Source organism: Calliphora vicina, chromosome 2 (genome assembly GCF_958450345.1).
Source record: "Calliphora vicina chromosome 2, idCalVici1.1, whole genome shotgun sequence".
In the NCBI taxonomy this organism is placed as follows: Eukaryota; Metazoa; Arthropoda; class Insecta; order Diptera; family Calliphoridae; genus Calliphora; species Calliphora vicina.
In genome coordinates this window covers 91765786-91780152 of record NC_088781.1, presented here as the reverse complement: position 1 = coordinate 91780152, position 14367 = coordinate 91765786, and positions in this window count along the sequence as shown.

Sequence of the window (14367 nt, the reverse complement as noted above, 5' to 3'; positions counted from 1 at the left end):
CTTAGGTATCATTGTAACTAAAGAAACCTTCCATTCTGGTGGATAATATTCAAGGCGTAATATAGCATTAAAAATAAATAGGATTATTCTTAATGCAATTTGGGGTAGCTCGAGTAGCATCTTGTTACTGATTTTATCAATACCAGGTGATTTTTTGGAGTTTAAATCAACAATAGCCTTGTCAATCTCTGAAATCTCAAAACGAAGTGGGTCAGCTGCAGTAATATGGGGTAAAGTAAGTGGTAACTCTATTATGTCGTTTGACTCGTTTGGGGAAAATACATACTTTAGATGACTAACAAATACGTTTCCTTTTTCAGTATCGTTTCTCGCCCAGCCTCCACTAGTATTACGTAGAAGGAGATCTGCTCAAAACAGGTCTTTTTAATTTTTTTGTAGCTCGCCATAGAGAGTAATTTGTGTACTGGGGCGTTTGCGACATTTTCTAAGCTCAGTTTTAAGTTGAGGTCATCTGTATAGTTGCCACTCTCGACAAACTCTTCTTTTTTCAGCTAATAACTGTTCAATGTCTGCAGAATAGAGTCTATTGTATCTTATTTGTTGGGTTATTTGAGTGGCGTGTTCAACAGCAATTTTTAAGTTTTGTTCAAAATTGTTGAGTGAGATATCGATATCTTCTGGTGTTCTTAGCGATATATTGGCGTCCTTTTTTTTTGGAAAATTTTCACTCCTTGTGGTGGTTCAACGCACCTAAAGACGCGCATTTTGAGCACATTTTTCTGTAGAGCAAAAATCTGATTTCACCAGTCGATTGTGCATCAAAAATTAATACAATTGATGTTTTTTGAATCCTTAAAAATAATTCCAAACCCCACAACAGGAGGCGCAAATTTCATAAACAAAATAAAAAAAGTATTTTAGATTTTTTAAATATACACGATGAAAGGGCGTTTTAAGCTTAAAATGGCTTTGCATCGTACATGTTTAAAAAAACTAAAATTCTTTTTATAATTTTTTATGAGATTTGCGCCCCCTGTTGTGGGTTTTTGGAATTATTTTAAGGATTCAGTTGTATTAATTTTTGATTCAGAATCGACTGGTGAAATCAGATTTGCAATATATTCAACCGTTTTTGCTCTACAGAAAATTGTGCTCAAAATGCGCGTCTTTATGTGCGTTGAACCACCACAAGGAGTGAAAATTTTCCAAAAAAAGGACGCCATTATTTTTATTTACGCTAAAACCTTCAGAAAAATCATGATACCCGCAGATCAAATTTTTTAAATTAACTCTAATGTATATATGTTTTTAACAAAAAACATACAGTCTAACTACAAGGGTCTAACTACTTTCCGAACATCGTTCATCGGCGTCTATGTCAAAACTTCAACCACAAAGTATACAGAGGCGTCACGAGACAGAAAATAATCTCGTTTTTTATAAACTGCCCTTTTCAACGTTTTGTTTTGTTTATTTCTTTGTTTTAATTTCATTACATAGTCTACTATATTCGCGTTGTGTATAGCGTTTTGCTTTAACACATCACTGATATTGTAGTACAAAATAGTTGCTATCCCTTTTTAAGAGAACTGCCCTATCATATGATTTTGAATTTTTGAAAGGTCAAATTTGGCATCTCTGTATACCTTGTGCTTCAACTAAACTAAAACATTCAATTGCCTACCGCACTTGTCTGTCTGTTCTCAAATTCTCACTCAACCCAAAACCACTCAATCGTACGCTCAATCATCTGCACGCCTGACTGATCTTCTTAACCCTTGCACGACCGATCCTACATATATAAAAATGGATGGACCGATTTTAATGTAATTTTCAGGGAATCTTCAGAATAGCCTGGCGGGTAACAATTTAAAATCAGATTTTTGATTTTCGGTCTGTGGGTTGAGGGGCGTGGTAAAATCAAATTGTAACATTATACCGCTATGCCATCTATATACACCGTCTCAAAAATTTGTCCGTACCACATACAGCTGAAAATATATTTGATTATACAAATTGCCAATTAATAGTAAAATACAAAAAGGTTCACATTTATTTTTAACAACAAAATTAAAACTAGTTCAAAATATTAACTCAAAAAATTGTCCGTACCCTATAAATAAATTTACATATCTATTTATAAAATGCATATTATAATAATGTATGATGTCCTTAATATTAAATGTGCCGCAATTACGTCTTCTAAGTGATTTTTCATCGACAAAGCCAGTTTTTCTGTAGTTTTTCCACCAATATTCCACAATTCTTGAACGATGACATCTTTCAGCATTTGCTTATTAGTTATTTTATGCTGGCGAATTTTCTTCTCCAAAATAACTCATAGATGTTCTATGGGGTTTAAATCTGGGCTATGGGGAGGGTGATGCACCACTTCCTGAACGTTGTAGAGGATCCATTCTCGCATAACCATAGAAGTGGGCTTTATGTCGTTGTCGTGCAAGAACTGATAGTGATAACACTGTAAAGTCAGATTTTTTATATTCGGTCTGTGGGCGTAGGGTCGTGTAAAAATCAAATTTTTACATTATACCGCTAATGGCATACATTTCATAAAAATGGATGTGTGTATGTTCCTAATGGTGCCGTGAAATAAGGCCATAGGTAATAAGGCCATATGGCCTTATTACATATTGTGTTGAGAAATAAGACCATATGACTTTATTACCACCGATGGAGTGAAATAAAGTCATATTCAATTATTGGTTAAAGTGGAAATAAAGCCATATCAGTGCAAAGTAGCTTGTTATAATTACATACATACATATGTATAGTTATTATAGTGACAGGCTTCATTTAGCGAAGCCGCCTGCCGCGTTCCATGTAGGAGAAAGCCCCAAAGAGCGGCCGCAGGCCGCCAATAAAAAAACCCTTTCCTGCGAAACCGAATAGTTGCAAGCCATACTACTGAGTGCAAAAAACTTGTCTTCGCAAATAACGCTTTTCTGCATAGCGGCCTGCTGCCGATCTTAGGGACTTTCTCCTCCATGGAACGCGGCAGGCGGCTTCGCTAAATAAAGCCTTTCTTGTAAATAAATTATTAAAAAATACTTTTTTTTGGAGTGATCTTCTTTAATTTTTTATTGAACTTTCTTTTTTTGTCAAATTAAATAAATCATTTAGCCAAACAAAAAATTTTCTACGATGCAATAATGCCATAATGGCTTTATTTCGCTCCTACCATGGGAAATAAGGCCATATGGTCTTATTTCCCAACTAGTTGAGCAATAGAGCCATATGGTCTTATTGCCTATGGCCTTATTTCACTGCACCGTTCCTAATGGACTCTGTTATGTTTTCAGTAATTCAATATATATACATATTCACTTATTAAACTATAGTATACATCAAGAAAGCTAACTGTGTAATAACGTATTTGTTATAACTAGCAAAGAATAAGAATAAGAGAATACAAAGGAAAGAAAGATAATGAGCTTTGGTGTTGCCAGATGGTTGACTTCGTAACCATTGTTAGGGTTATCGTAACATCTCCCTTCTCAAGTTGAAGGCGGGCTCCCGGATTGAGTCTCCACTGGTTGTCTTCTAACAGTAATGCGTTTCGGAATGAAGTTTGTAGCAGGAGTAGATGGTGGTGTCAAAAAGGTTTCCTCAAGTGGTGAAGTAGATATATTAAATTCTCCCAGCAGTATATCCAGAGCTAAATTATCACTGGTCATTGTTCGCTGGTCGACATCATTCGGAACTCTTGGTCGTAATTGGTTGGCGTGTGCTCTGATAAGTTAGCGGTGGTCTTTAAGCTGGATACTGGTGTTATAAATGACATTTCCCACTCTTTCTATGATCTCACCAGGCACCCAAAAACTCTTGTTGTTTCTAAATTCCTTGACGAAAACAGTATCGCCATTTCTAAAGTTCTTCGACTTCGTTCCATGTTTCCTATTGTATTGAAGCTCCATTTGTTCATTTCCCCTGGTCGATGATGGTTGAGGTTTCTTTATAGAGTCCATGATGATGAATTATTCGGCTGGTGGGGCTCCATTTGGAGAATTTGTATTCGGGGTGGAACGATACACCTCCAGGAAAGTGTTAAGTATTTCTGTCATTGTACCTTCTCCCTCACATTTTTTTAAAGCTCGTTTCAATGTATCTACGAACCGCTCGGCCTGACCATTTGAGCTTGGATGGAAACGGACGGTTCTCGTGTGTTGTATTTCACGACTGTTACAGCAATTTTCAATATTCTCGGAACAAAATTGGGTTCTGTTGTCAGATACGAGCTGCTCGGGGTTCCCAAATTGACTGCAGTACTCATTAAGAAATTTCAGAGTGGCGAATGTCGTTATGGTCTTAGTTTCATATATTGCCGGGTACTTAGAATATGCGTCTATAATGATCAGGTAATAAGTACCCTTTACTGGGCCTGCATAGTCTATATGAACCCTTTCGATGCTTCGGACTGCGACTGGCCAGGAGTGTAAATCCGTCTTAACGGGCATGACTATACCAGTGTTAAGAAGTAAACAACCATCAACGAACGATAAGGAGTCCTTTCGATTAAAATATGGTGCGATTCCTGGATCAAAATTACTAGATTTATGTGGCCAACCAAAATTCATGTGATGTAAAATCTTCTGAAGAATTTCGTCGTTCTTTGTAGATTGAACAATCATGTTGTGCGTAATAGGAAGTGTCGATAAAGATTCGTTGAGATTATCCTGAAAATCTTTTTCCAGATTAATGGATTCGATAATGTAATCATCAGATGGCTTTTCGTGAGAGCTTATGAGTCGCGATAGGACGTCTACATGTCCAAAATCCAGAGTGTTTGCATATTTGATATCGAAATCGTACGCCAATAGTGTTAGCGCCCATCTCTGTAGACGATTTGCTGTATATACAGGAATACCATTTTTCGAACCGAAAATCGTCAGTAGGGGCTTATGGTCGGTATGTAAAGTGAATTTACGGCCCAGAATCATGCGGTGAAATTTCTTGACAGCAAATATAAGGGCAAGACCTTCCTTCTCTATCTGGCTATAATTTTTCTCTGGAGCAGTTAATGATCTTGACACATGGTATATGGCTTTAAAACTTCCGTCTGGAAATGTGTGATAAATAATTGCGCCAATCCCGTGGCTGGAAGCGTCGGCTGCTACGTGTATGGGCAGGGCAGGATTATAATGAGTAAGAAGCAATTCCGAAGTGAGAAGATTTTTAAACTCGTTAAGAGCTTTTTCGCATTCTGGTGTCCACTTAAAAGCATTATCCTTTTTAAGAAGATCGTCCAACGGTTCTCGCAACTTTCTCATGTTAGGTACGTATTTTCCATAATTATTAATGGATCCCAACAGTGATCTTACTTCTGAAATATTTTCAGGTATTTTTAGATCCTGAATGGCCTTAATCTTCTCTGGGTCTGGAGGAATACCAAATGTGTCTATTATTTGACCAAGATATCTAATTTGGTCTTTAAAAAATTTACATTTCTCAAATTTAAGTCGAAAACCAAATTCGTGAATGCGCTGGAGTAACTTCATTAAATTCGCCTTATGATCAGATAAGTTCTTGCTGACCAACATGATGTCATCGATGTAAGCTCTTGCCCCTTCTATGCCTGCACATAACTGATCCATGATGCGCTGAAAAGCACCAGGTGCAGATTTTATCCCGGGTGTTGGACGGTTGAATCGGAATAACCCCTTGTGTGTATTGACGGTTAATAACTCCTTGCTCTCGTCATCAATTTCTGCTTGTAAATAAGCGTCGGATAGATCCAGATGGGTGAAAATCTTGCAGTCATGTACTTCAGAAAGTATTTCGTCAGGTGTCGGTAGTGGATATTGATTTGACTAAATAACGTTGTTTAGACCTGTGGAGTAGTCTCCACATATTCTTATTTTACCATTACGCTTACTGACGACAATAGGTGCTGCCCATTTAGATGTGTCTACTGGAGTAATGATACCAGCGTTTTGTAGACGGTGTAGCTCTTCTTCAATTTCTGCCCGCGCAGCGTATGGGACTGGTCGTTTTGGAATAAAAATCTCCTTGGCTTGTGGTAGCAATTGGATGTGTACCTTTGTCTTGGTGCAAAGGCCTAAAGACGAGTTGTCAAAAATTGTACTGAAACTGGTTTTCAGTATTGCTATGTCGTCCTCAAAATTTATTTGACGGCACCACGAGGTTATAGGAGTGTCCCATAAATTGAATGCTTGAATCCAATCAATACCCATAATGTTGAGTTCGCTGACGTTGGAAATATAACAGCGGAGTGATTTGACAGAATCTCCAATAGATACTTCCGATGTAAATTCTGCTACAAGTTGAATTGAGTTTGAGTTAGCATCGTTGGCCGTATCCTTTGTGTCCATGATCTGAGGTTGGCCAATACGTTTCCACGTTTGTGTTGAAATTATTGTTATGTCGGATGCCGTGTCGACTTGTAATTGGACAGAATGATTATTAATTGAAACTTTGACGTACTTACGCAATTCCTTAAAATTTATAGCATTCGTAGAAAATACTGTCTTTGTGTGATAGTTCTTTTGTTGTTTAAACGATTTCTTCCTTGAATTGGTTGGTTTCCGTTGATATGAGGCAGCACAGTACCCATCCTTATGACCTGTTTGCTTGCAGTTGGTACATGTGTGATTAGAATACGGACAATCTCTGACGTAGTGAAGGTCGCCGCAAAACCAACATGGTGTCTTCGGAATCCTTTTGTGTTGTTCGGGAGGCTGAGCTATAGCATGAATAGCGTGTGGTTGTTGTTCGATCATCGTTGTGTCGCTTTTTAAATCTAGAATTTTCTGTGTCTCGTCAACCAGATTATCTAAATTTGTTGTATCATTTCCATCGTTGAGATATCTTAACAAACGTGTGCGAATGTCATTGTCCTTGATGGATTTCAATCCCAACACAAAAATCAAGCACTTGAATTGATCAACATTGAATTGACCTAGTTTGAATAGTTCGCATTGAAGGTTAACGCGGCTGGCGTATTCCTTAAAATCCTCGGCGTCTGATTTTGTGAGTTGGAGGCACTTGTAACGTTGGCTGACTTCAGTTTCCGTTCTGCCGAAAAGTTTGGTTAACTTTGCAATTGTCTCCGCGAGCGGTATGTCCTTCGGTTGTTTGGGCAAAACGTAGTTTTTGAAACGCTCATGCACTTGGTTCGACATCTTCCTCCATAGCAAAGATACCTTATTCGACTCATCGAGTGTATCTGCTTCCCGGTCAAATACATGATTGTATCGATTGTACCACGATTCAAAAACTAGGCCGCTTTCTGGTTCATATATGAAATCAGTCATTGAATTCGCCAGAGAATTACATGTGTCATTTTTGGGAGTCATTGCTCCTTGTGCAACGTAAAGTTGAGTAAGTTGAAACAGCAATTCCGTTTGTCTGTCCATAGCCGTTTGTTGGTCGGCGAGCAATTTCACAATTTTCTCATCAGACATTGCAATAACTTATTTTACGTGTGTTCATTAATGAAAAATTCGACTGGAATTTTATTCATTCACTATCCTCGTCGCCACAATTGTTATGTTTTCAGTAATTCAATATATTTATTCACTTATTAAACTATAGTGTACATCAAGAAAGCTAACTGTGTAATAACGTATTTGTTATAACTAGCAAAGAATAAGAATACAAAGGAAAGAAAGATAATGTGCTTTGGTGTTGCCAGATGGTTGACTTCGTAGCCATTGTTAGGGTTATCGTAACAGACTCAAAAATGGCTGGACCGATTTTGATGAAATTTTCACGATATCTTCAGAACAGCCTTTTGTGTAAGAGTATAAAGTCAGATTTTTGATTTTTGGTCTGTGATAAACAATTTTGTTTACTCTTGCATATTTGGTGCATGAATAAGAAATTTCAATATGAAATCTATTAAAACAAACAATATTTTAAATAACTCTCCGCATTTAATAAAAAACAAGCTCAATGATCAAATACAAATGAAAGTGCCTGGCGAAACAATAAACTCGATTGACACAGTAATGAACGAAGAACAAGCCGTTAATTATCATATTGAATTTTTGAATTCATTGGATCCACCCGGAATGCCACCACATGTATTAACATTGAAGGTTGGATCACCGACTTTGACCGACACTGTATATTAAAATCGAGATCGAGATGCAATATAAAACATATGTTTTCTATGGGTCAGGAATGCGGACCGGGTTCAGCTAGTTGAATATAAATTCGTTGTTGTTTTCCTTTGAGAATTGCCAATGAAGATCACGAAATGTAAGATCTCTCAGTCTTTCGGATCTTCAACTGTATTGCGAATGTTTGAAGATAGATTGACATGAAGGGGGTATACTATAAGAAATCCACTCGGAACTCAATGAGTAACATGATGCAAGAAATGCTTAAGATGCAATCAATGTTATTGCAGGCTGTGATTAACAGACCATGAACTGCCCATGTTCTGAAAAGCGCGTAAGAATATGTTTTTGGAACGCTAACGGCATTCGCCAACATAAAAACGAACTCGAGTATTTTCTTAAAAGTCATGAAGTTGATATAATGTTAGGTTCGGAAACCTATTTGACGTCAATAAGTTTATTTAAGATAAATGGATATGTTTTTTATGGCACAAATTATCCAAGAGATAGAGCATGTGGAGGCTCTGGAATTTTAATCAAAACCCGTATCAAACACCATTCAATGTGTGATATTTTCGATGATTGTCTTCAAGCTACGACAATCTGTATGGATGATTGCTATATAAACCTCTTAATTTCGTCGATATATTCACCTCCAAGGTTTTCGATTACTGAAAAGAATGGAACTAATTCAGGTTAAATCTTCATTAGAATTATCCTCGGATCACTCACCCACCTTCGTTACTCTATTGAACTCCCGAGAAATAGTATCTCCGACTGGTCACTCTGCAATATCAAGCACGCAAAATAAATTGTTCGAAATATAGAAAATATATTAGCATACACAGCATACCATACCTAATCTGGAGAGCTTAGATGCCACCCAGTACTCAAATTACTCTCAATGGCGAGCTACAAAAAAATTAAAAATACCTTCTCTACAGACCTTCTCTACGTAATTCAAGTGGAGGCTGGGCGAGAAACGATACTGAAAAAGGAAACCTGTTTGTTAGTCATCTAAAGAATTTATTTTCCCCAAATGAGTCAAACGACTTAATAGAGTTACCACTTACTTTACCCCATATTACTGCAGCTGAACCACTTCTTTTGAGATTTCAGAGATCAACAAGGCTATTGTTGATTTAAACTTCAAAAAAGCACCTGGTATTGATAAAATCAGTAACAAAATGCTCCTCGAGCTACCTCAAATTGCATTACGAATAATCCTATTTTTAATGCTATATTAAGCCTTGAATATTATCCACCAGAATGAAAGGTTTCTTTAGTTACAATGATACCTAAGCCGGGAAAAGATCACACTAAAGTAGAATCATATAGACCCATTAGCCTATTGTCAACTATATCAAAGCTATTCGAAAAACTCTTACCCCCATATGCATAAACAGTTTATAAATTTATCAAAAGTGCGTTCTTAAAGAGGGGGACTTCATAAGTTCACTACAACTGGGTCCCTTCCTATATTTGCTATATACTTGTGATATGCCAACTAACAGTCGAATCCACATATCAACATTTACTGATGACACAGCTATTCTAGCCATTAATGAAAACTACCAAGAAGCATCTGTACTTTTACAAGACCATATACCTCAGGTCTCGTTTTATGCGGATTCAAATTTATGCGATTTTTAAATTTTTTTAGAATTTATTTTTTTTTAATTCTTCATTTACATAACCGAGCCCTTAAGGTCCTTACCTTTTTACCATTTTAAACCAATTTTGCATCACTGATATAATGGTTATAAAATTCTTCGATTTCGTCCCCTACTCACTAGATTAATTCTAGTGATGAAAATGATATTTTACCATATGATGACAATATGATTATATCATCTAGTGATGAAAGTGACGTTGAACCAATTCCAAACCGATGCAGACAATTATTCAGTGATTCAGATTAATCAAGCATATTTACAGAATTTCCTTAAAAATGTGTTAGCTCATTTTTTTTGGATAATTTTCACCTTTTCTGTAATTATAAATGTTTTTGTTTATTTTTTTTAACGTATTTTGTTTTTATTGTTTAAGTAAATTAAATAAATATATTTTTGTTGATTTTTTTTATGCGACTTTGTTCTGATTTTTTAATTAAAATTTGAATTTATGCGGTTTTTCAGAATTTTGGAACGAATCATTAGTTTTTATATGAAGCTAGAGTATCGTTTTATGCGAATTAAATTTATGCGATTTTTTTGGGAACGCATCTATCGCATAAAACGAGACCTGAGTGTACTCGACATAGAAATGTGGTTAAAACAATGGAGAATAAAAGTAAACGAGCAAAAAGATATACATCTTACTTTCACATTGCGTAGAGAATCGTGACCCCCAATCCTAATAAGTAATCATATAATATCTCAACAAACTGAAGTTTAATATTTAGGTCTGCATCTAGACGAGGGATGCCACATTCAGATTCGCAAAAAGCTGGACATTGGGTTTTAAAAAGCTGGACAAATCAAAAAAAAAAAACTGGACATTAGAAATATGACCGAGAAAATGTTAATTTTGGTTTTGTGTAAATATTATTTTTTAATATCGAGGGTTTGTATTCAAATAGTGCTATACGACATTTTCTCGAAAATGAGTTTTTATAGCAACGTATTCCCTGACTAATTTGTCATCTGTCATTTTAATTTAAATAAAAAAAAATATTTCCAATGGTTTTTTTTATAAAATTTGTATTGTGCTATCTAACACACAATTTCTTTTGTTAGTAAAAAAGTGTTATATGCATATTGTTACGAAATTGTACTTGAATTCAAATGTAACGATTTTAACGGCTGATTTAAAAGTAGCAGAATGGTTTCAAATATCAATGCTGTAATAGCAAACTGTAACATATCTGTGCGCATTATTAAAATTGAATAAAAGCTTTCAGTTGACCATTGATCGTAAGTTGGCAACGCTGTTTGCTGCGGCCGTATATTCGAATTCGAATATTCAGTTAAAGAACATTGTAGAAAGTACACCACAGATGGCGGATGTATTAGAAAACTCTAGACAGTTAAAGATAAATCTAGAGTGCAGTCGTTGTGAGTTTATCAGAGACGCTTTTCGAATAAACATCAACTGAGTGCTGTGTTTTTTTCAAGTGAATTCGTGTACATTATAAAGTGTGTTTGTATTTCTGCGAATTTATAAACGTGTATAAAAGACATTGAGTGACTATTTAATTCTGTTGTTGTACATTTTAAATAAATAAAGAGTGGTTACAATTTTCAAACTACTAAACAGCTTTTATTTACAATCAAAAGTATCCGGTTTATTTAAAGGAAATAAACCAGCGTTTTAAAAAGGTTAAAACGTAACAATTGGTGTCAGAAGTGGGATTGCAAAGGTAATAAGGCAGAATTGCAGAGAAGGCTAATAGATAAATTTAAGCGGCGTGATATTGACATTGGAGCTTATGAATTCGAGTATAGAGAAGAAATGGAAGTTTCTGCACGTATAACAACAAGCAGCATGGATTTAAGCCCAATGTTTGCTGCTATGATGGAAAAATTTAAGGAAATTAAAGCTAAAGTTCAGGAAAATTCTAGAGAAGTTCAAGAAACTTCTAGAGTCAACAATGAGAAACTTCTTGCCGACAACGAGAAACTTCGTGCTGAGGTTAAAGCTGAAGCAAAGAAACTATCAAACACTTAGCTGAAATGGAAGCTAAACTTCAAGAATCCTCTCGAGCTACAGATGAGAAAATTCAGGAAATGTCTGAGGTTATTAACAGCAGAGTGGATATCATTGACAAAAAGGTGTCAGATTTAGAAAATGGTGTTGATCAAAAACTGCATGACCTAGAAACAAAGGTTAATAATCTTCAATGCCAAGATGTTATATCAGAAATATCGAGTAGAATAAAGGCTCCTAGTTTTGATGGCACCACACCATTTAATGTGTTCAGGTTCCAGTTTGATACAGTTGCCATTAGAAACATGTGGAACAATGAAGAAAAAGCTATAGAATTGATATTAGCCTTAAAAGGGAATGCTGTAGTAGTTCTTGAAAGCGTGCCAGCAAGCAACAGAAATTGTTATGATGACATAATGGAGGCGCTACAACGTAAGTACGGTGGCGAACATAAAAAAGAATTATACCGAATGGAATTGCGTGGTAGAGTGCAGAAGGCTAATGAGACACTACAAGATTTTGCGTTGGAAATCGAGCGTTTGCTACAGCTCACTTATCCAGGGAAAACAATCCATTTTTGGACCATAACAAGATAGATGCATTCGTGATCCTGAAATAAAACATGCGGTTTGTACTACACCTAAACCATCGTTTGCTGAAACAGTCTCATTTGCACAGGCGCAAGAAACGACGAAGATAATTTCAAAGCCCCAGATGTGTAATGTGCGGAAAATCGAGGTTGTCGCTGAAAATGATATAAGTATGGTCAACGAATTAAAGGAATTAAAAGAAGCAGTTTTAAAGGCTTTAAGTAAGAGACAAACGAAAGACAAAGTTAAATGTTATAACTGAAAGAAATCGATGGAACCAATTTGCAATGTAAGTCTACGCACCGCTACTGGAGAGCCTGCCGCTGTCCATGGTAAAGTTAATGTGAAACTAACTATTGGTGGTATTAGCGTAAATCATGTCTTTGTTGTTGCCGTTATTGTCCACGAAGTAATCATTGGTGCAGACTTCATGATTAGTCACAGCATTACTTTGGATATGGGACAAAAAGTCATATGACGTCGGATATGAGAGAAAGTCTAAAGTAAGAAAGTTAGTTTATGTTGAGCACAAACGGTTGCCACCGCAGTCAGAGGATTTGATTTGAACATGGTTTATAGAATACGGAAATGTGGAAGACCAATATCGGGAATTAAGGTTGAACATCTAAAACGACTAGCTGCCTATGAGAGAAGTGAATCTATGCCTATTCGGGACGAACAGGCTTAAGCGGGGGGCAGTGTTACGAAATTGTACTTGAATTCAAATGTAACGATTTTAACGGCTGATTTAAAAGTTGTTAGAAATATACTTTAAATATAAAACACTTCATAATTCAACATATATATTTTTAGTTTACTTTGAAATTTATGATATTGTAATTTGAAAACGTTTGAAAATTTTCTTCACACAACTTTTAAACTTTGTTCAGAATAGTTTTAACTTTATTAAATAAATATAATTTTGTATAAAAGAAAATTTCTTGAGAGGATTTTCATCAGGTTATGGGCCCAGACAGAGCGTTTGGGATAGAAAACTATTTGCTGAAATTATAAATTAAAATAAAGAAGTTGTACGAGATTCTTAAGATGGCATCGTCATCATTATACCAGATAGAAAAGCTGGACGACAAGAATTATGAAACATTCCGGTTTTTGGAAATACGTGAATGGTGAAGAACAAATAGATTCAACATGGAGTCCCGATAAAATATTGGAATGGGAAAACAATGATGAAAAAGCCTTGGCAACGATCATGTTAAGTGTGAAGTCCTCACAGCTGAATTATATCAAGAATTTAAGAAAATCCAAGGAAGCTTGGAACAAACTTAAAGAAGTCTATAAACCTAGTGGCCCAATGCAGAAGGTTTCCTTATACAAAAAATTGTTGAACCTGAATATGAAGGAAAATAAAGATATGGCTGAATACTTAAATATTTTTTGTGATACTACTGAAAAACTCGCTGATGTTGGAATTCTCCTACAAGACGAATTACTAGTCATCATTTTATTATCAAGCCTGCCGAAAGAATTCGAAAATTTTGTTGTAGCAATGGAAACAAGAGATGCCTTGCCTGTATTAGGAACATTAAAACTTAAATTATTAGAAGAGTACGAGCGTCGAAATCAACAAAATGAACCATCAACAGTGCAGCAAGCTTTCGGTGCTACTAAAAAGGAAGTAGGAAACAAGAATTTTAAAAATAATGAATCTGCAAAGGTAACAAAAGGAAAATGTTTCATATGTGGTAAGAAGGGTCATTACGCCAATAAGTGTAACTCAAAACGGGATCATCAAAAATCTTACTCCTTAATTGCAATGGCAAAATCTGAAAATGTAAGTACACCATTATCCTGGTACATTGATAGTGGAGCTACTAGTCATATGTGTGCAAATCGCAAATTATTTACGAAATTAGAAAAATACAATGACAATATAATGTTAGCAAATAAAAAATCAATGGTTGCCGAAGGAATTGGAACTGTTAATATTTTTGTTAATAATAGCACAGTTGAATTAAAAGATGTTTTTTATTCTCCAGATTTGAATGGGAATTTTCTGTCCGTCAGCAAAATTGTTCAATATGGTGGTAAAATAATGTTTAATG